This window comes from Corvus hawaiiensis, chromosome 15 (assembly GCF_020740725.1).
Source record: "Corvus hawaiiensis isolate bCorHaw1 chromosome 15, bCorHaw1.pri.cur, whole genome shotgun sequence".
NCBI classification, from domain to species: domain Eukaryota; kingdom Metazoa; phylum Chordata; class Aves; order Passeriformes; family Corvidae; genus Corvus; species Corvus hawaiiensis.
In genome coordinates, this window is record NC_063227.1 from 15,803,089 (window position 1) to 15,826,673 (window position 23,585).

At 38.0% G+C, this 23,585-nt stretch overlaps 1 protein-coding gene across 2 annotated transcripts in view; it reads left to right on the top strand.

Moving 5' to 3' along the window:
- TENM2 (teneurin transmembrane protein 2) overlaps positions 1 to 23,585 on the top strand; it is a 740,257-nt gene that overhangs the window by 177,353 nt on the left and 539,319 nt on the right. For both annotated transcript variants that reach the window (XM_048319587.1, XM_048319586.1), the window contains one exon: positions 3,861 to 3,966. The gene's annotated coding sequence lies outside the window, so the exon portion shown is untranslated. The remainder of the gene's footprint in view (positions 1 to 3,860; positions 3,967 to 23,585) is intronic.

Sequence of the window (23,585 nt, forward strand, 5' to 3'; positions counted from 1 at the left end):
TGGCACTGCCTCCTCACGTGGCAATACATAGAGCCAAAGTGAGGAACTGATGCAGACTAAAACTGTGGCAGGAGGAGACAAAAGAAACAGGAATATTTTGGTGAGGTGCCCAGCCAGGCTCACTGAGTAACCCATCAGCTCCTGTGCTGGCTCAGAGGAGGACAGGTATTGCACAGCTGGCTGCTGAGGTAAGAAGTGAATTGCTGCTGGGAGCAGTGCTGCCTCTTCAGCTGAACACAAAGCTGGTGACTGCTACTGATGTGTTCCTGTGGCTGCAGCCTTGAGGAGAGAGGGGAACTGGAATTGCTGTGTCCCCCAGATGCCTGCATGGTGATAGATTCCTGCATTAAGCAGGCTGTGGCATGGCCAGCAAATGTGTACTTGTCCCTTATTTACTGGGCATGTAAAAATACTTATCACTCTGAGCTCACACTGAAGGCACCCAGACCTGTCCTGTAACATGCAAAGTGCTGTATAATGTGAAGTGCAAGGAAAATTTGGCACGTGGTATTCACAGACACTTCTTCCATCTTCTTGTGCCAAGATCTCAGTCAGTTAAATCGCAGTAGTGTCCTCTGGGGAGTGGTGAGCATGGAGGGGTTGGTGCTGAGTGGCAGCGGGGGGTGAGTCAGGGAGGCTGCCTGGCCTGGGGCCAGCAGTGTCAAAAACGAGCAGGAAATTGATTTAGTGAAGCCCTCAGTACCTTGTGCTAAATGATCTACTGACTAAAAAAAAATAAAATTAAAAATACTACTAATAAAATACGACATAGAGTGTGTACCAACCAGGACAAGTTGTCTGTTTTATGTAGATTTTGCTGTTCCCTGGATTTTATATGCTTGCAGCTGTGATATTTAATTTCTATCATTACTGTATGTGTAATCTATAACCTTCATCTAAGAAACACGACTCATTAATTAATCATTACCAAGGGCAAGACATGGAACAGCATCAAGTGTGCCAAATCCTCTCTCAAAGTTTTTAAGTGTCTGGATGCTCATAGATACCATCTTGGCAGTCCTGGCAGATTACTCTAAAGGACCGGATCTTGCAGCACGTAGCAAATTTATGGGTTTTTATATCAGTTCTTCCAGTGACACTCCAAATAATTTACAACTCTGCCTTCCATTTATTTAACCCTCTTTGTACTGCTGCTCCGTGCCCTGCTGCAGTGGCTCCTAGCACTGCTGGAGTAGCTGGGATGTGAATGGCAGCACAGACCTGAGTGTGGCACTGGTGCAGACAGGCAGCCCTGGAGTTTTTAATGCTCACTGTGCCTCACTGGCACTGCTATGGAGAGGCACTATGGAAATGGGCAAACTGCTGCAGTGGTGTGGCCACTGTGACTTCTCTTCTGAGAAACAGTGCACTCTATTTTTATGCTGCTTGTGTAGTACCTGCCAAAATTATTTTTAAAGTATCCAGTATTATTGTAAGAGATGCCCGAAAGGAACAACTTCATTCCCTTTGGCTTTGCTTCTTTTCTTGCTTGGTTTGGCTTGTTTGTAAATACTGGTAGATGTTTACAAACACTTTTCCCTTGCTCTCTTACAGAAAGGCACTTCAAGGCAAAAAAATATTAGAACTTGTCAGATTGTATTTTTAGTCAGTCTTGGTAACAAATACGTAATTGAAAACCCTGTAATGAAACATGAAACCTGTTTTGATTTTTGTTAATTAATTTACTACATGCATTTATGATGGGGTTTTTTGTTTGGCTTGTTTGGGTTTTGTGGTTTTTTGTTTGTTTGGTTGGTTTTTTTTAAAATTCTGTTAGAGCTAGACAGTTTAATCTTTCTTTGGACCTCCCACATGTAAAACAGGACAGAGGAAAAATTGAGAATGTAGCTCTACTGTTCTTTTTTTACGGTGTCATATGCTTTTACATCTTCTATGAGTTTGAAAAGCTCTGTACTTACTTTAGGCTTATTTTTAAAGTCATTTGTGCATGATCTTGTCTCTTCCCTACGCATTGCTCCATGAGAAGAGGTGACTCCAGCAGCGCAGTGAGGGTGACAGGCTGGCAGTGCCTGGGCAGGGGGCTGGGCTGGACCTGTCCCCTCCTGGGGGAGCAGGAGCTGGGCCACAGCAGAGGCCTGAGCACGGGCACCGTGGGCTCTGGTTTGGCTTTCAAAGCCAAAATACTTCTCAACTTCAGTCGCAAAGTAGCCACGTGTCCTTTTGTTAATCAACAGCTCCCTCCCCGTGATCAGTTCTAAAAGCCTAAGTGCGGTAGGCTTTCCTGAGGTTTAAAGGTGTTTTCTTATGAGGTCGATCTTAGCTCTCACAAATTACTTGCTCTTTTTCTTGGTAGTTTATCAGTGTTTGTATCTCTGTAACCCAACACTATTCTTATGGATCTTGCTGTTCAAATCCAGCAGCTCCTGAAATAATGATACACAAACAGGGAAGGTATAAAAGAATTAACAATTACAAGCAAATACTGTAAAAGGCACAGAATTACCAAAGCAGGAGGTAGGTATTAGAAGTGTAATTTGCACTTAGGCATAGGTTGATAGGATTGCACAAAAGAAAGTAAGCATAGTAGTGAAAATAAGGAGATTATGAAAGTAAAGACTGCATCCCAAACCCTAATTAGTCAGGTTATCTGTATTTCAGCTTTCACATTTGCTCATTGAAAGCACTGGGGTTTTTTTTCACCTTGATTCATATTCTTAGAAAATCTTATGCCAGGATTCTGGCCATAAAGATTTTACATTATACTAATGTACAATGTGTATCAAATTCTTTGTCTTATTCAAATAATTGATGCTTTATGGAAAGCTGTTGGCCTGAAATACAATTATGCCTATTCATTTCCAGGGAGATAAACCTCAGCAGTTAAGCAGTGCTAGTACATCAAGCTTCTTTTTTAACCAAAAATAAGTACCGTTAATTTAAATTCAGTGAAAGCTGTGGATAAAGCAGTGTTAAATGCTCTCAGTGTGAAAAGAAAGTAGCTTAAAAGTTTCGTGTGTAACAGTGAAAAGCATTAGCTTGGCTTTATAGGTTTTTGTACATACTTATGAAACATTTGACTCTAATATTGATGGTTAACATGTCTGTTCCCCCCTCCAGCCTGTGATGATTTTGTATTTTTTTTGAGTGGGCTCCATCAACTATTTGAATTTCTTTGGCAGAACGACCAATCACTTCTTCACATTATTTCTTATTGTTCAGTTTCATGATGCAATGTGAAACATATATTTTTTTCAAAGTCATCTTACAAATGGTTTTGGCTCTGCCTGGATCATTTCATTGACCGGGTAGAAATTGCTGAGGCTATGGACATAGTAAGTAATATTTGTTTTTCCAAAAATACTTTTGTGGCTAATAGAAATTCTGAAGAAAATATGGGAATCAACAGGTATTAGAAGGTATTGCATACTGAGAAAGAGAAGAATAAATTGACAGAAAAAGCAACAAACGATCTGTGAAGTGGTGACATCTAAGAGTATTTTAATTTTAACATTTTTGTAATAAAAATGCTCAGTGGGAAAAGTGTCTTGATGCAAAAGTTTTGAGGAATGCTGTTTAAGATCACTGTGTCTTTTTGTTCTTTTGAACTGAGTAGAGGAGATGTGTCCCTTCTAATTTACTAGTGTAAGAATTAAATTACTAAGCAATCTCTGCTTGAGCATCTGCATTTGGGACAGGGAGTAGGGGGAAAATAGGAGGCATAAGGAAAGAGGAATATAGAAGTTTTATTTCTTGCATCCTGGTGTGGTTAGATTGTGGGGTCCTTTTGGTAGTTAAAAACTGTAAGAGATAAGTACTAAAACACTGTTAAAGCCTTTGCTTACTGTTAGTATTTTACGGGGTTTTTTTTCCTGAAAGTTATACTTTTTTCTTTCTGACAGATCCTTCTTGCTTTTCACTGCCCACTGCAGTAAGAATTCCCTCTCACCTGATGAGCTAAAGACACGACCCCTAACGACTGCAAGACTGAGCACTGCCGACCTCCCGGTCAGTGAGTACTCACAACTTGAGTTTTTGTGCTGTTTTGCTCAGAGATGTGTTTATTTTGTCGACCAAAATGGTTCCATCTATGCTTGAAAAGTGCCTGGGAAGATCTCTGCAGGAAAGTGTTTTTGTAGAGGAAAGCAATTTGTCTCAGCACTTTCCTTTAAAGCATCTACTTCAGTCTTTTCCAGCCCAACTGAATTACCTCAGAAGGCCTCACTAAAAGAAATGTGCCTTTTCCCTATCTACCTGCATGTTCATTTGCTGGACTTGCTCATTCTGACACATTCAGGATCAAATGAGGATGTTAGGAGTTTATTGCTCCTGGCATCAAAGGCAATTTTTCTTCACTCAAATGAGACTTTTATTCAGATTCTGAACACAAGAAATACATAGTCTGTAGGACTGGCTGCATACCATGAAGTTCTGTGTCTCTGTATAGAGCATATATGCTGTGCAGAGAAAAGACAAAGAGAAGAAACTTTCCCATTATCTGCCCTTTGGTGGTGTCTCTAACTGCTGGTCAGAATGCTCACAAGACACCCTACAGTTTAATTACCATTGTACATATGCTCTGGGAGTTCAGGTAATTGTATAAAGTACCACACTTATCCTGGTGTGTCCAGCAGTGGAAATGGGCTGTCCTGCGTAGGAGTGGCTGAAGAGTGAAGGAAACATAACGTTTGGTTGATAGATTCCCATAAGGAAATAAGACCAAACCAAACCTACTTAAATTTTTTTTTTTTTTCTTCTCTTTTGGATTTTAATTTTACTGAGTATAATTTTTGGTGATACACCTGAGAATTCATACTCGAGTCATTAAATTCAGTGGCAGTATTTCACAGGAAGCTACTTCTAGATTGTCTTTTGTAAAGTAAGTCTCTCATTTGGAGTTAGTTTAATATAACATTTTAAATTGTTTCACTTGTCTTGAAAAGCATGGCAAAATTGTGGGATTTAGATATGGCAAGCACCAAATTCTGAGGGAATTCTTTTATTCACGCTGAAAAAAATGAGCACATTCTTCTGCATTGTTTGCAATGGGCCATTTGGTTGTCATTACATGTTTTCTGCTGGAAGGTTAATTTCTTACTACAGGACCATACTTGTTGAGTCTTTAGGCCATTGAGATCCATGCTCTATACTTACAAAGTAAATACCTCTAAGGGCCTGAACTTTTAAATTTTCAAAATTTATGTTGTGCAAGAAAATGAAAATGAGAAAAACAAGATACTTAAGTATAAATATACAGAATAAACTTTATACTGAGAAAGAAAATCTGGTGGGATTGTGGAGGTTTTAAAATTTATTTTTATTGTTTTACAAGTCTAAGTTTCATGACAGTTTTCTGTCAGTTCTGTATAATTGGAAATATGAAATAGGGGATTCCTGAAATCTATTTTGACTGTTATAAATGTATCTATATAGTCTATGTATAAGTTATTTGTATATGCTCTGTGTGTAAATTCATGTGTTTAAGGGATCTTCATAGCCCATCTTCAAATAGTTAAGGAACAGATTGACAAGTACCTCCCACACCAAGTTCCAGGAGAAAAAACATTAAGTGATAAAAGATCCAGAAGCTTTCACTTTTGCTGTGTATCTCAACAGCAGTTTGTCAGGGAAAGGTTGCAGAAGTAGGTCCTTGGTGAAAATTTGAAAACACCTGATAGCTTGATCCCAAAATCCCCTGCTATAGTCTTGGTTTGTTTATTTTTGCTGTCTTTCTAAAAAAACACCAAGTATTAGGTTCCAACAACCAAGTGATCTCCCAGGGTCAGACAGCTGGTCAGTAACAAAGCTGAACGTGAAATCAAATTCATAATTGCCTGCAGTAATTGAGGTTGAGAATGTGCCTTCTTAAACTTTTAAAATGGTGGCTAGATCCTGTACATTACTTATTTTCATTGCTCTGGAGAATACTGAGGCCAGGAAGGATTTTCAGGGCCTGAAGAAAAAGCTTTTCCTATTTTTCCCCATCATATGTCTGGGGCAGTTTTCTCTGCGTTTGATTTGAGACGCAGGCTGGGACAAGGAGCTCAGTGGTGTTTGCAAGGAGCAGAGCTCTCTCTCCCTAGCAATGAAGTGTTTGCCTTAGAGGATCTGCAGCTGTTCTTCCAGCTCAGAGAGGGCTCCTCTCAGAGCCTAAGGACAGGGGAGGAACACGAGCACTACAAGATCACACACAGTGTGGTACATCAGCTGATTTGGGGTTTCATTTTGGGGCTTTAGGGTCTTGGGAGATGTTCTGTCTTTACATGTGAGTTTTCTTTAGCTGCAGGTTTGGGGTTGGGGATTTGCCCTGGGTTCTGTCCCAGGTGCCAGTGGCATCACTTGTTTTCAGCCTGCTGTAGGTTCTGTTGTTGACTTTGCATTTTTGAGCTGGTACTGTCTGTTCTTTATTGCACTCCTTAAACTTGTATTCCTGTGGATTTTCTGGTGTGATGAGGAAGTGCTGGTAACTTCCCATTTTGTGGAAACCCTTTTGTGTGGTTTGCCCAGCCCTTCAGCACTGCCTGTTTCTGCCTTTTGTTCTTTATGCTCTGTCAAAGACTCACCATCAGTTCCCAAACAACTATCGAGACTCATTTCCCTCCATTGTCCTTCTCCAGCATCCTCTGTGTTCTTCAGAGGTCATGGCTGTGACATCAGTATTTCAGCATATTTGTTAGGTTTGCTGTTTTTAAAACTTCCTTTCTTTTCAACAAAGGCTGCTATCATCCCATCATGGTGGATCAAAGCCTTTAGAAAGTAACTACCTTAGAGAAAAAACAAGTTTAACTTCCTGAACAAAACCCTTCTGGACTTATCCTCAAGGGAGGACTCAGTTTCTTAGCTTTATGCATCTTGACAGTAAATTCCCTTTTTCTGTGGGATTTGGAAGAAAACAGCCTCTTCATCATGCCAGCTTCTGTGTTCTTAGTTCTGGGTTTGGAGGATTCAAACTTTTTTTCAATTTTAGTGCTGCCACTCTGTATAAAAGAGCATCTTCTGTATGGTTTGAAAACCTGCTGTAAATTCCCATTGGTATGAATAGTCAAAACTACTTGAACAAATAGCTGAAGAAGCCCTCTTTTTACTGTCAGACTTGGATGCCTCTACCATGTTGGATTTATTAGTTTGCAACGATTTTTAAAGGGGAAAAAAGTTTACAAAGAATGTGTTCTTGAGTATTTGTATCTTTTATTTCTTAAGCAGCAAACTCCCAGCTAGAGCTTGGTAAGTTAAATATTAGCACTCAGAAATGGAGCCACAAAACCAATGCAACTTCTGCTATTGATTTTTCTCCTGAGTAACTCTTTTGGCAGCAAAGGCAGATTACCATCCTGTGTAAATAAAACTTACTTGAATTACTCTAAATTATAAACTAACTAATAAATCAGCATTGCTACAGTGTTGTCCTCCCATTCCTTGCCCCATACCTGAAGTCCGTATCCCAAATAAGAAACAATGCATCAGAAAATTGTTTTAATTTTATTTTTTAAATAAATACAGAAAAATGGACGCTGTCCTGGAATTATCAGCAAAAATTAAGCATGATGAAAGAGCAGGGACATATATGCAGTTAAAATAAGTCACTGTAATGTGGTAATTACAGAAGTAGAATTAAGGTGTTGCCCATGCTTTTGAAAATTATGCCATAGCACCAAGTACCATTTCTTTACATTTTTGTCTTTGTTATGAAATTTAGGAGAATATTAATGGAGCTTAACCTATCTACTTTTAGGAGTGGTTTTAAATTTATCAGCACATATGCCCACACGTTGGCCTTAGCACTGCAAATATATTTGTTGGGAGAGAAATTTATTTGGCAGCATTCTCTAAGACAAGATTTGATAGGAGGAAATGAAGCACTGCCATTTCTCAAGAACTACAAGAGCAGATGAGGAATTGAATATTACTTTGGATAAATTCAGGCCTCTGTCAGATGTATGGAAGATGGGAATAATTCAAGCAGACTAGTAAGTCTAGGATAATTAAAAAAATAAATTACTGTATCTTAAAACATTTTAATGGACTCTAGATACAAGTGTTCAGACTGAGAAGGATGTAGTGAAAAAACTAACTATATAAAAATACCAAATTATCACTAAAGGTCAAGTAAAAATGTACTGGAAAAGATAACTGGATATTTGAAGTCCTGCTGTTTGGTTTGTGGGTTTTTGTTTTTTTTTATTGACTGACTACTATGTAGCATACAAAGATGAGAGTTGATAAATAGATGCTGATAATATTTGCTGTTTTATAAGAATACTCTTGGAGTCAGGTACAAATTTTGTTAACAATCTGCATTCTGTGCCATGACATTCCGTAATTCTCATATTCTTCAAATACTTCAGTGGTATATGAGGTATTGTGTGAAAAAGGACATTGTATAATTCATATATTTTTTATAAACTTGAGTAGGATATGAACCTCTGTGTGAAAAAGGCTCTGTGGGGAAAAAAATACTTGAGCTTTGACCTTTGATTTTTCTCATGAAGGGCAAGCTTTAATATATGTCATACTCATTTTAAAAAGAAAACTCCTCTTTTGCCTTCTATGGGAATATGGGACTGTGGGTGAAAGGGTGGGGGAAAATGCTGTAGGTATTCAGACTGGCCTAAAGTGGAAGGTTGCGGGAAATGTTAGGATAACCACCTGAATGCTTCTTAAAGTGAGACTGAAGGGGACAGGTCTTGCCTAGAAACTCTAGAAATGACATTCTGTGCATTCTGGAGCTGTCCTTAGAGAGCCCAAAGAAAACAGTTACAGCTCATGACAGATTGTTCTCTATGAAATAGTCTGTATTACCTGCTGCAAGCAGTGAATAGGGGCATCTGACATGAAGGAAGATGTAAAATCCTGTCTGTGGTGCTCTTGGTAATCTTTCCTTTATGTATAGTTTTATCCCTTTCCTGTACTGAAAACTCGGCAATGGCAATTCTAGATTTTCATGCAACCAATTCTGAAGTCTTCCTAGAAACTTGGTGGGGTTTCAAAACAAGTTCTGTGTGCTGAGATTGATGTAGCCCTTCCTGTTTGATGACGAATCCTGGGCTGAACTATTTCAGAGCTACCTTGTGAAAAGGGAAAGGTTCTCAGTCAGCATCTGTTGTGGAAGAAACCCTGTTTGTAATTACTTCATGACTGGTGTTTGAGATAGTGTGACTGTGTAGGTGTCTGATAAATGTTTTTGGTGGAATAGAGCACACATATGAAGAATGAATGGATAAAGCTACTCTCAGTTCCATTCGTTCCAGTCTAGGCTGGTGCCTTTGCCTTCATGAACAGGTTATTTTTGTGTATTTAAGGAGAAAGAAAAAAAGAGATCTTTAAGGTAAGGGAATATTGATAAATAGATGTTTTCTTTCAGGTTTTTCTTTTGCTTTTTATTGTGCTGTTTGTGTTTCTAGAAGTAGCAGGTACAAATAAAAAATGAAGTTACAAAATACAGTCAGACTGAATCAGTCTGAAATTAAATCACAACTTCTAGTCAGCAACCTGTGTCTGCTTGGATAGGATCTTCAAAAATCAGGTGCGATAGAAAGAAAACAGAAGTAGATAAAAACTGAACTGCCATCACAGTGGGAATCAAAACGTTCGTTGTTCCCAGCCATTGTTGTACGGGGAAGCACTACTCCATCACTACTGACAGCCACATGTGCTTGCGGCTGAAGCTGGGACATGAATCAGGGACAGTGAGCCTGAAGAAAGGCTCGGGTGTCATCCTGGTATTGACTGCAGGAAAGGAGTCACGGAGTGAGCAGGACGCCTTGCAGGAATAAATCAGTTTTGCATAATAGGGAGGCCTCCAAGGGTGCTAATGATGCAGTAGAGGAGCGTGTCAGTAGGACTATGGAGAGCGACAGGGCTGTGCTGCACTGCAGCCCTGTGCCATTCCAGGAGGTCTATGAGCCAAGATGAGCCATAACACAAATATTTTGTGTTCTACACTCTTATTCTGCATTTAAACTTGAAGCTGTGTGTAGGGGAGGTTGTGGTTTGCTAGTTGTCTTCAAGCTATTATTTATCATCAGTGTCGCTGGGCCTTTTACAAGTTTGTATTTGCATAAATATGTCTCAGAGTGTTGGTGCCTTTACAGTGACCTGAAATGGAAAACAGCATGATTACTATTGTCTTACGTGATCTACTATAGAAAACCAAAATGTACCTAAGCATGAGTTTCATCAGATTAATTTAAAATTATAAACTCAATATAACTGGATTTTTATTTGATTTTACCTTGCACTCGCCCACCTATTTTACTGGCAGCTGGGTCTAACCTTACTTTTTTGAGCGTGTGCAGCAGAAGCAGCTTTGCTTCATGCAGATCCTTACTGACCCAGCTTTTTATACCCCCTGGCAGTCTGCTCCGTGCTTGTACAACACCAGGTTAATCACCAGTCCTGTGAACATGTGCATTAAAACAATCTGCCTACTGGTAGAGATATACTGGTTTTTTCTTTTGCTTTACAAGACTGCATCTTCTTATTTTTTAATATTAGCTTTGTCATAACTGGCATGTGGCACATTTCACGGACAGTTGAAGTTTCCCTCACTTTAGCAGAAATCCAGCTTATTATGCAGATACCCACTTTTGAGAATGAGCATCTGCAGCTACTCAAGACACAGAGATGCTGGTGAATGTGTCTAGGCATCTTCATTTGTTGTTCTGTGCTGTCTCTGAATAAATATGCAGAATATCTGGCAGTTGAGCAGTCACAATGCAAAAAGAGAAACACACTGGTGTTTTGTTATGTGATAGCGGGCTGTGCTGCTGATTATAAAGCACATAGTTTAACCCAAGTGGAAGGAATTTTTCTTTTTTCAAAAAATTCCTAAATATTTGTATTATCTTTTTTTTTTTTTTTAGTCAATCTCCTTAGCAACAGAAACAGATGTTTCTTTTCTCTTAGTCATTGCATTCAAAGAAAGTAGCTGCTTCAAAAATAATGAAAGCAATTTCTATGAATTGGGTAGCTATTAATTGTTGCCATGATGTTTTAGGATGATAATAAGATATGCAACAATTGGCTTTTTTCTTTAATTGAAATATAGCTATCTAGTTAACCTGTGCTGGTTAGGTGAGCTATAATCTATCTGCTCTTATAGTGCAGTTGTTGTGTGATAAAGACAAGAGTGAGCTTGACTATTTCTGGCTTATTGAGGAGATACACAGTATCAGTGTGCACCTCATGTTTTATTAATTTATGACTTCAAAGCAAGTCGGTGAAGAGTTTGCCTTTAAGACAACGAACTAAATATGCATGGCCTTACAAATATATATTTTTGTGTGTCAATTTACAATATGAAACGTTATAATTAATTCTAAACATGGACTTTGTTTTACAGTGATGCTCTTTTTTCATATTACTGTATATTTTTCTCTGGATTTTGATTGTACAATTTAAAGCTGTTATTTGGTTTCAGAAGGGTTTAATGATCCGTAATCTTCATCTGTATCTCCAGGACTGCATTCCTAATTCACAAGAAATTGGCACATGTAGGTGAAATGTAGAAAGAAATGAGTTAGGACTGCAGGAGCAGAATATGGACTGGTCTCTCTAAGCCAAGAGAAGCAGAGTTACCTCTGCAACTGGGAGAGGGAAGGACCTTTGCTGCTCCCCTAGTCCTGAGTGATTGTCATTTAGGATAACTGCATGTGCATGGACCCACAATGTGCCTGAAAACCAGCGCAAAAAATGAACCTTCATTCTTGAGGGTATTAATCTACTTAGTTCATCACACGGAGATTTAGTAGCAGTGTAGAGGGGAAAAAACTCCTGTTCAGATGGGTGAAACTGGGAAGCCTTAATCTCAGCTGGAGCTAAACTAGCTGGTCTTCTTTTACAAGCACATTCCCCTGCAGCATGCATGTGCACAGCAGGAAAAAGAAAACAGAGCCTTTGACATGAATTTACGAGCAAAACTTGGAGAAGGAAAAGGTGAAGAGGATTAGGGTTATGCCACAACCTTTAATCACGTTTGTACTCTTCCTGATGCTTTCCTTTTTCCTTTGTCTCCCTCCAACCCTGAAAATAATAATTCTGATTGAGACTCCTTCGCCACGTGTCAGTGGCAAAAATGGTTTTAAGAAGCTTTACAAAAGAACCATCTGGAGCACGTATGAGGGCCAAGAACACTGAGAACTTCCTCTATGGCAGAACTGATGAGCTGGGAGGAGCAGTGAGAAGGAAACCCTGGCTGTAATCCTTTTACCTGGCCAGCACATCAGACAGATGGGCAGGCTGCCCAAATGCTGTTTCCCCGGGTGTTGTAGGTAGCAGGTCATCCTCCCCTTTAGGTTTTGCTAAAGCGGTAGTGGAACCATCTGCATTCCAGTTGGATGTGCAGAGTAGTCAAAAACACAAATATGAAACCGTCCCCGATTCCTCAGTAAGCGCAGAATCTTTGTATCTGTTGTATGGTTATCCCAGCTCCTCGGGGATGAGAGTGCTGAAGGAAGGTGAAGCAGCATGATTTGGGCGGGGCTGAAAGGGGAGAGGCTGAGTTTCAGGGAAGATGGACACGGTTACCTTTTCACCCCAGTGTAACTTCTGTACATGGGTGAGGAGCAAAGGTGTCTTGTGGGAGGACCTCAGAAGGGAAGCCTTTCAGCTGTTGTGGCCAGGGACAGTGTTGCAAAAATGACAGGTATTTTTCATGCAGGAAGGAATCTTAGAAAAGAACAAAACCTTGGTGTCTGGTGTGTAGGCAGGGAGGCAGCCTGCAATGGGTGTCTGTTTCTCTGTAGGCAGTCCTTGCTTGGTGCTGGCTGCTAAAGTGAGTTATTAAAGTAAGTTAAATGTTATTCCTACTCAGTGTTGAGTTTGCTCCATTTATTGTAGGTGAAACAAATACTGAGACTATAAAATAAGAGTAGTTAAATGAAATCTTACTGCCAGTGTCATCTTCTGTAAATGTAATTAAAACAGGTGTATGAACTCTTTAGTCATGCATTTCATTCAGGCTTTGGTTCAGTGGGTTACTGCTGACTCTTTCCTAGTTGAATTCTTGGAGTAGGAGGCCTTTTCTGGGAAGCAGGAGATGGTGCAAATTCTTTCACGGTAGCTGCAAATAAGGCAATGAGGAAGCCCTTTGTCACTTGGAGAAATAATGAGTATGGCTCTTTGCAAGATGCCCTGTTCTGTAGGAGTGCCTGAAAGCTGGGGACTGCAAAGTGAAAAAAGAGTAAGGTGGTTTGTGATGAGAGCAAAAATTCACTTAGCTGGTGTTTCCTCAGCTGACCATCTAGCCATTTCAAATATTTCCCCTGGTACCAGCTGTCCTGGTGTTTCCTGGATTTTGGAATATCACTGCTTACATATTGGTGCTCTTTTTGAATAAATGTGGATGATTCCTACAGGGTATTTTAGAAGAAAATGCAGATTTTTCTTTTGTCTACCCTGTGTGTTTGTTTCATGTGCAAGCTGTCTGTTACTGTCCATAGATTTACTTACTTGCTTAAGAGAGAATTTAGAAGAAAATTGCTAATTCTTTTATCATTAAAGTGAAAAAAATAACACTGGCTAAAAAAGAAAGTGCTCTCAATGTCTACGCAGTTTAATGGACACAGCTCTTCAAATGCTCCTGTAGCAAATGGGGGCCTTTTTAACCTTCCTGGTAAATTACCCTTTACGGTAAAATAGCTGATAATTCTGCAGCTCTTCATGATGTCTGTCCGCAAGTTATTTTTAAAGACAGGCTTGTCATGAAGAATACTTCTTTGATATTGAAATAATGAATTCCACTCAGTTTAATGCTAATGAGAATGAGACATGATTTTTTTGTTTCAAGTCAAATTCTGATTTAACTTGAAATGACTACAGTTGGTAACAAAGAAGAGAAATTACACATGTAAAGTTAGTATTTTGAATTATATATGAGAATATAGGGGTTAAATATGCACTTTAATTGGACTGATTGTGCATAATATCTGTTGGGGTTTTTTTCTGCATGAAAAATATGTGAAGGTAGTTTGTTGAATCAATATTCTTGACAGGACTGTTTCAGCTGTGGTTTGTGTGTGGTTTGTCGGGGGCCAGGAGAGGATTGTTTGGTTAGTTAGTTTTTTCGTAGTCTGATTTTAACAAACAATCTGAATTAATTGCTTTAGGTTGGTTCTGCCACAGAGTTAGAACAGGCCCTTTGTCTGTGACGCTATATAGAGGGTAGTGATGCTGTTCTCCTGGAATGAAAGAAAATATATCAGAAAGAAAGCAATGAAGAGTAATTGTCTTCAAATGTTTGGCAACAACCACTCTGAGGCTTCATAGTTACTCTAAGTTGAGGGTAAGTTTTCAGTAAAAATATTGCATACATTAGAATCACAGAGCCCCAAATTACTTAGACAGTGATTTAATAATTTTTTAATGATTACTGTAATGATTATTAATTACTGTGACAGATCACAATCACCCAGATATCAACACTGAAGACCACTTTTCATTATATATTCCAGGTATACTCTTAAAAATCTTACCATTTTAAATAAACTTGTAATACACGCACCTTCACAGAACTTACTGTTGTGTGGAATTCATTGTGCTCTCTAGAGAAGTGTAGAATCTGTGGAAAAATGCTTTTCATCCACCAAAGGAAATAGGAAATTTGACAACATGCATTTGTCTACAAAATGGGAAGCAATATCTGATGAAATATGCTTTGTCAATAAAATAAATTGCCAAACAAAATGTAATCCTTCCTCAAAATATGTTTAGCCTACACAGTGAAATAAGCCGCTTCCACAAAGTGCATTTGGTTTCTTGAATTATTTTCATTTGCTGTCTATCAGAATCTGTAGATAGTGTGTGGTGTCTTTTTTTTTTTTTTTTTTTTTGTCAGACACTGTATATCAACCTTTTTTTACTGCATATAGCTAAAATATATTTAATTTGAAGGCAGGCATTGATAGGACAGCTGAAGCTGTTGTTGGTTTAGGTGAAGTGATGCTCGGCAGACAGGCGGGTGTGTGGTGTGAGGGCTCCCTGCTCTCCTCAATCTGCATTTCAAATATCGCCTCTGAGTCGGGGATTCTGCTGCTCTTGCCGTGCCTTGGGTGTGTTTGGCTTCCCTGCGGGGAGTGGTTCCTGTGGATTTGTGGCTGCACCACAGCCAGGTGTGGAGCCGTTTGTGTGATGGATGCCGATGGCAGCCCCTGGTCCGGTTCTCGTGCAGGTTGTGGTTCCTGTACTGGCGTGTGATCCTCAGGGCTTCAGCTGAGCCTTTCCCTGACTGTGGCACAGCCGAACCAGGCTCCGGTCTGAGCAAGACTTTGCAGGATGGGAAGGGGGAATGTCTAAGCTGAGGAATAGCTCTTCAGTGTCTAATTAATTAAAAAGTTCTGCATTATTGTAATTCTATTAGACAATACATACATTTTTGGTTTTCAATGACAATTTTTAACGATTTCAAATTTAAAATATTTTCATTGCATATATGGAAACACATATATGTATGGAGTTGGTTATAATTTTAAAGGAAACTTCAGGTCTGTTAAAAATAAATGTATTTGGCTAAACAGAAATTTATTGCTAAGCTTTTGCATCTCATGGAAACAAAAATATACAGTGCTAAAATTGGAAAAGACATCGCAGGTCTGGCTCCTTCAAAATATTTTCCCTGTTGTATCAGGAAAAACAGATAGAAATGTGTTAATTCTTATATGTAACAAAGTAGAAATTACTTCTAAAATGTTACTTCATGTTCACTGAATTAGCAGCTCTATAACTCTACAATGCATGTTTGTACAGAAATGGGTGAATTGGACCACTGATATTACCTGGACATTGTGCAGTGTTCCAGGAAGTGTTTGCCTCCTTCCTTTCTCCTTCCAACCAGGATGCTTCAGTTGGTAACTTTATTTGAATGGAGTGTAACTGCCTGAATGAAATAATTAATGTAATACTTGTTGAGATATTTTTACATTAATTTAGAGGGTATTATTTCTCCTGCCCTTTCAGCTGCCATGTTTCTGAGCTAACACAATAGTAATACATTTAAAAAATACACATGGGCATAGGACATCGGAAGATTTGACAGAAAGCAGCAGACTAATCTATATGTGACATACAGGAGCTGTTTTTCTCTGGACAACTTAATCACTGAAATGAGAGATGAGCCCAAGTACCTGAGGATAACTTGGGTACTTGGGTAAATGTCAGAGCTGTTGCATTTTCCTCTATTTTAATGTAAATCAGGATTGTTCACTCTTTCCTCATGTGATTTAATGCAGTAAATCTTTATGGGAGCTGTCTGAAAATTAATAGCTGTTGTAGAAAAAACTATGTAATAGAGCTTTAAATTATGTTTTTGAATTATGTATTATTTAATATTTCATTACATAATTGTATATAGCACAATTAATGAAATACCAATTAAAAAAAGAAGTCATTATTTTTTAAATATAGCTGTTGAACATCAATCCATTCTTTTTGCTTCAGCTTGTTAGTGCACCAGTGATTAAATTACAGTTACACTTCCCCCTAATATATTTTACAGTCTAAATAACCTGAATAACATTGTTCTGAGTTTGGGAGACAGGGGTACTAGAAGAGATTAGGACTGAAAATTAGGTCTTGAGGCATTTTTAGCTTCTGTGTATGAGATAAGGAGTTTTATGAATTGGTGTTTTCTGCATCTCTGTCAATTTCAACCTAGATTTTGAACTTTTTCACCATGTCTGCTGACTTTGATTAAGGGCTAAGAGATCTCAAAGATAATTAATTTCCTGTAAGATGGCAGAGAATTTTCAGTGCTTGTATTATGGGGACCTCTCAGAAGAGAGAACAGATTTCAAACTGCCTCAGCTCTAGAAAAGTGTCCATTGGTGAATGTAGCTGGGAGGGCAGCAAAGTCAATCAATCAAACACAGACAAACACCTTCTATATGCGATCAGCAACTGAATTTCATCACTTCCATTGCTCACAGAATTAATAGCTTTTGTTGAGAAATTAGCAATGCATGGTTTCATCACAGAGGGTTTAAAAATATATATAGTGTTTGGGTTTTGTGGGGTTTTTTGTAGTTTACACGTCTTGCTTTTTACAAAATTTTCTGCAATAGCTCACTTTAAATGACTACGTTGAGTCTTAATGAAAAATTAATATAAATAGTAGGGAAAATTAAGTGAAAATATGTACGGGCCTGATAAAATTTGGTGAGGTTGTAGTATAACTGTAGATAATTTTATATCCCGTCTCTGAGGTAGTCTCTTGCAGACTGTGCTGTGTATTTGCCCTTGGATGAAGAAATAAAGTATCAAATTCTTTCCCATTATATTGAAATTGATTAGAGATAAACAATATTTGAGTTTAATTAGTTTTAAGGAAGCCTAATAGTTGGAAGGCAAAAATGACTGCTATTTGAATCCCAGTGTTCAAAGTGTATAGAAAATGCTGGAATTTTCTCCAGGTTAACATTGTATTTAAGCATTCTAGTTCTTTCATAAAGAGAAAGGCAATGTGCCTGTTCATTTGGGTTTATTCATAAGGTGGTATTACAGACAGAAAAATGGATGCACTTCAGGAATAAAATGTCCTGCATAAATTTTTAAAATACATGGCTAAAATCCTGAAATGATGAATATTAAAGCAGTTTTATACACACTGTGTTAGTGTTTCATAGCAGCTGGCTAAAGCGATAGCAACCAATATTTTTATTCTTATTTTTTTTGGTCCTTTGTCATTCTGTGTTAATGTGCTGTCCCCAAGGCCTTGAGTGCAGCAGTTTCTTACACTTAGGTTATGTTCTTTGAAGGAAATGAACCAGCCTTTTTCTCACTGATACCCAGCCATAGCTCATCTCTTGATCGCTGCATGAAGAGCAGTATTAAGAGTTGCTGGCCCTGAGCATTGTTGCTGCAGAACACAAAAAAGCAGTGAGTGGATGGTGGTGTTCAGTCTTGGGCTCCTGCATCGCGTCACCTGCTCTCATCATCCATCATCACCAACCCCAAACCTCTTCACGTCACCTCTCGCTAACAGGAGGATAAGTTGACTTATGAATCTTACTTGCCATTAAAAATTAGTAAATTACGGAATTTGTGTATATTACTATAAGAATAATAGCATTACTAGATGAACTTGCATAAAACTCTGCAGGTAACTTACTGGAAACTTGTCCTCGAAGACTTGTATAGGTTCCTGCAAGGATTTTGGCATTCAAAGATACTCTCTACCTATATCTGTTGGGTTTTAGTGCATTTTTTATTATCTGATGTGCCGGAGTGATTTCTGTCAGTTTTGGTTTTCAGTGCAGTTTCTCTGTGCTTTATGCTACAGCCTCTTCCCTAAAGCTGGTAGCCTGCTCTTTTAATCTGAACTTTTCACTGTGGTGCCTTTGCAGCTTCTTCAGCCATGAGCTGTTGACGTGGACGAGCTGCGTTTGTGGTACAAGCCTGTGTCTGCTCCTCAGTAGTGAGCAAATTATATATATAACATGGGAAGTGCCTTAAACTGCAGTTTTTGGTGTGCACTTGAAATTTTCCTCTTTTCTTTGACTGTGACATTTTTTGTCACGAAAATTGTCAGGGACCAGTGGTCCTTGAAGTGATGCAGCTTAGTGCTTTGGTTTGCTCTGTCTGAATAAGCTCCCATTATCCATTGTGGATACAGGAATGATATGCCATCAAACTGGCACAGTGGTAACACACACCTTTGGAATTTCTCTCTTTCTGTAGTGTGTGTGCCATGCTTCAGTTGCTGCAGATATGTTTGGGTTTTTTGCTTTTTTTTAAAGTGCTTTGGTGTATTTAAATGGCTATGTTCTCAAAAGGCTGTTTTTTAATTTCCCTTCTGTGTGACTGTGTAGGAAGGGGGCCCAGGGAGCAGTACCTCATGGCATAATTCCCCTGACTTCCCTTGTTTCTCAGCATTAATTGTCAAGAGTTGATTTGGAAAGAGTTACCAAAACCAGGAGTTACAGACACCACAACTGAGACAGTTCCATTTTCAATCTTTCTCTGCCAGTCAAGGGGGCTCTGGTTACACTGGAGTAAAATTATGTGATAGTTTTCTTAATATAAACCTTACAGTGTGTGTTGAAGAAAATTGTAGTTCTAACACACTTTGAGACAATTTTGTTTCTTTTTATATCAAGATCCTTTATGAAAAATGGTTGCTTAAAAGTTGAGAAAATGTATAATATTTGTGAAAATCAAATGGTTTTTGATAGAGCTGGGAGGATTCATTTCTTGGGAAGGGTAACTGCAGTCTTAATCCGTAACTTAGAAAGATGAATCATTTGGAAAAGAAAGTCATAATAAATGTTCATTTAATTAGTTTTGCAGAGGAACAAACTATAGCAAGAAATATTGACATTAAAAGAAGTATAATTTTAAATTAAGTTCTAAATGAGAATTGCTGTATTGATAAGTTGAACAAAAGCAACTGTCTAAGGGGGATTCAAAAAGCAATGTGTACAACTTATCAGATTGAAATAGCTTTGTGCAAACACGTATTTTGGTAAATTATTGGAGTGAGCATTATGAATGTTTTTTTGAGTGGAGTGATATGCAAACCTTCATCTAGAAGTTAATATATCACCTGGAAAAAGTACCAGTTATCTCCATGCAATTTTCAACAATATGAGTATAACTGCAGAAAAACCAAAGCACAGCCTTCAAATTAAGGCAGTGAGCTTCCAAGAAAAATTAAACAACCAGAATATAAATGGATTAGTAGAAGAGATGAACTTAAATATAAAGGAATGGAAATTAGTTCACATGAGGTTTCTCACTCTATGAGTTTTATATTAATATGAGGTTATTATGAACTGATTGGTACATGAATGCATTTATTTTTTAAAAATAAATTTGATCTCAAGGAGTTTCATTGACCTTGTGTCCTGAGGTGTTGCATGTTGTGTTCTTTAAAATGTGAGACTGTAGAAGCAGTATGATGCAAGCCCGCATTTAAGTCCTCAAGAAAGCAATCTGTTAAACTAAGCAAGACTTGTATCTTTTAAATGTTTTATTATCAAAACCTACCAAAGAATATAAATATATACCAATGCTTGCTGTTCTGATCCTTACAGTTTTGGTCCATTTTTTTTAAAGATGTTTGGTTTGTATAGGAAGAGTACAATTGATGCCATGTTCAGGTGCAACATCTCGGTTTGCATCTCTAGTTTAAAAAGAAATATTTCCAACTCAAAATAAAATTCCTTCTAGTATGGATAATTAAGTTCATGGCTGCAAATGACAGATGCTCAACCAAACCAAGATATTGCATATCTGAAGTACTGTAGTAAAGGGAAGCAGTGGAATAACATCTGCCCTGTGTAATACAAGGGAAGGTAGTTTGAAGTCTTGAAAGCAGGAGGGATGTGAAATAGTTATTGACATGAATGAGTAATTGATTGATCAGGTAATAACTATCCTAATTTAAACCTGACAAAGAAATTGATACTTGATATCGTTAAATATCCTCTAATAAAGCAGAAAGAAGATGGAAGAAAGGTGAGGGTAGTGTGTGTGGCTTTGATAAACAAATGCAATATGGAATGACTGACAAACAATAGGAGACAATTAAAGGTACAATTTTCTAGTCATTTTTTAGACTGTAGGAATTATGTCCAGCATTTACAATGGAGGAAAATGAGAGAAATTACTGAAACTAGGAAAACATGGCATTATTCTGTGTTTGCAGAGGGTCTGTGTGCCCTACACAGTTATTACATTGTAATTATTTTAAATGAGCTCTATAAAAGCATTATGTCATACCTAAACTTTTGGGTGAGTTTAAGCATCTGTGTTCTGATTTTTTTTTTTTTTTTGGTGTATGTGTTTTTTGGTTTGTTTTTTTCCCACATCAGATACATGGGATTTGCAACTAATTAATAGATTTAACACTTCTAAAAATGTTTGTGTGCAATTTCCACTTCTGGGTAAGTTCTTGCGCAGAACTGTGTACATGGAAGAGATCATAAAAACAACAATAACCTGAATTCACAGATTATTTGCTTTTGCTTATATTATTGTTGGTGAACTGTCAAAATACCAGAGAAAAGAAGGCAAAAGTTACTGCTTTTTGCTGTTGTCTAATACGTGCTTGTAATTTTGTAACCTGCTCTCCAGGGTAATTAAAGATGTAGTTTATTCCCACAGTTCTAAGGGAAAAGATCAGAAACATTTCACTGAAGGACCAGACTATGTGCATTAGCCCTTAAGTATAGGAAAATAAGTTTATGGTTTGTAATAATTGTGATAATCATTGTGTTTAGGTAACTTAGAACCCTTTATTGATCATGTTAATTATTAACAGCTATTGAAGATGCATTCTAAAATGTTCATGACATTCATCTACTGTACCAAGTTTTTGTTTTCTGGATTTCTTAATGAAAATGAAGCAATATTTGAGTTAAAAATCAAATATCATTTCAATGATTATTAAAAAAAGAAATAGTTGCATAACTTTAGGACTAAAGAGCCTGCACTCCATCAGAATTTCTGCATAGATAGCAAAAAGAAAAGGAACAGCAGTCCTAATTAGGATGATCTTCTGTCCCATGTGGTTAGAATTTTTTTTGACCCCAATGTAAATTCCAATTGCTTGAAACTGAAGTTTTGTGTGTTTCTAAAATTAACCAAAGCTAAACTGTGTTTTTCTAAGATAGAATATTTAACATCTATTTAATGTATGTTATCATGCAACATTTTTTTGTAACTATTGCTTTGGAAAAATGAGGATTTTGAGTAGTTTTTATAGGGTGCTCCACTGGGGCTTAATGTAATTAAAGAACATGACTGTGATACAGATCACACTCAATTATAACAGTGGCCATTATGGAGGCAGAGAATGCTAAAAATAAAGTAGTTAGGCTCCAATCTTATGTTCAGAGTAGAAAGAACAAATACCATGGAAGTAGTATGTATCCATAGGATATTGAAAAATTATTTGATAATCATGAAAATATGCTCTGATGGCAAAGTTACTCAAGATCTTTGGTGCCACAGAACTTAATAATTTGGACTACAAAAGTCTTAATATTTTTGAGGAGTTTCATATAGAAATTTGTGTACAAGAGGACGTGGGCTTGCTATTGCTTCTTTAACTGAGCCCAGTGAGTGCAACTGTAAAACAAGGTATCATATGTCAACTTTAATAGAAAGCCTCTTGCAAGAGAAAAAGAGGATGTTCTAAAGAAAGTGAACCAAGTCAAGTAAGGAAGCACATGCTCAAATATGCACATTATTGGGAATTACATGAATGAGGAAAAAATTATGGTGATATATCAGTTGCTTCCATCATCTCTTGGTCTGAAATGATTTTCTTTTATCAATTCATTTTTTTAGAGATAATGACATCTCCTGAACCAATCAGTTCCTATTGCCAGTGGCACTTAGCTCCTGTTAGCACCCTGTGGAACCATCAGATCAGATCAAGTGAATTAATCTGTGACAGGCACAGTAAAGGACAGCAGCATTTATCATCTCTGAGGTCATCCTTCACAGCAGCACTGTCAGGGCTGCAGTCCTTGCTCAGCAAAGCACTTTTCACCGAGTGAATGATCTGGATGGGCCATGTGTGCCTCCTTTGTGTCACATGTTTAGCTTTTAGAGCATCTGTGATAATGAGGGGTGCACAGAAGTGGCACAGCAAAACAGACTGGTTTGGCTTTTACATTTGGAATGGAACGTCCTGTTGGAACACGAAATTTTAGAACTAGAGGTGAGAAAATTCAGGCTGTAAATAAAAAGACATCTTGGAAGACTGCAAGATCAGGAAGAAAAGAAAATACAAAACATGAACCCCAACAAACCACAAAATTTTCTTTATATGGTAAAAAACACCATAGGCAGGTTAATTAAATAGGCATAGTTGACATGGACTTGAAAAGACCATGACTTTTCCTAGTTACTCAGTAGGCAAATGTAGTATTCGTTCTGCTTAACCTTGTAACTGGGGCACTTGTAAGAGCAGAGGATAAGGGATGTTTATTTAAGGATGTTTGTCCTTGGGTCTTAATGTGACGAAGCTGTTGGTCTATGCTGTTTTCCTTGCTTCTGCCTCTCCTCTCCTGTCCTCACTTCTAAATTTGAGACTGACTTTCTCCACATTTGACAAAATCCTAAAGACAGATAAATTATGCCAGTCTATAGGACAGACATCCTATAGCCTTGAAGGAGGGCTGGCATTATTTTTCCCAGTGGTCCAAAATGGAAAATTTATTGGAATTTAGTGGACATGCTCTCTGTTTCCTCATATGGATTTTCTTTGGATGGATCTTGTAAGGCATCCTGTCACTGGCAGAGATTCCAGACATGTGGCAGTGCTGAGGTCATGATTGCCTCAGGTCAGCATCCTGTAGCCTGCAGACCTCCCTGAAGAGTCCTGCAGACCAAGAGCAAGTCTAGGCTGTTGGAAGTGTGTGTACCAACAGTTCAAAAAAAAAAAAAAAAAGAAAAAAAAAAGTCTTGAGACTTAACCACATCCTATCCATGCAGTGTCTATTTCTTTTGAATGGTTCTGTAGTAGAAAGGTTTCCTCATCCACAGCATCTCTGGAATGAAGCCTGCTTTCCTGGATTACAAGGTCTCACTGTATTTTATTTTGTTTCTTTTTCCCCTTTTTCTTTTTTCCCTTGTTGGAGCATTTATTAAGTTTCCCTCAAAGGAAATGCCCGATTTTTCATAAG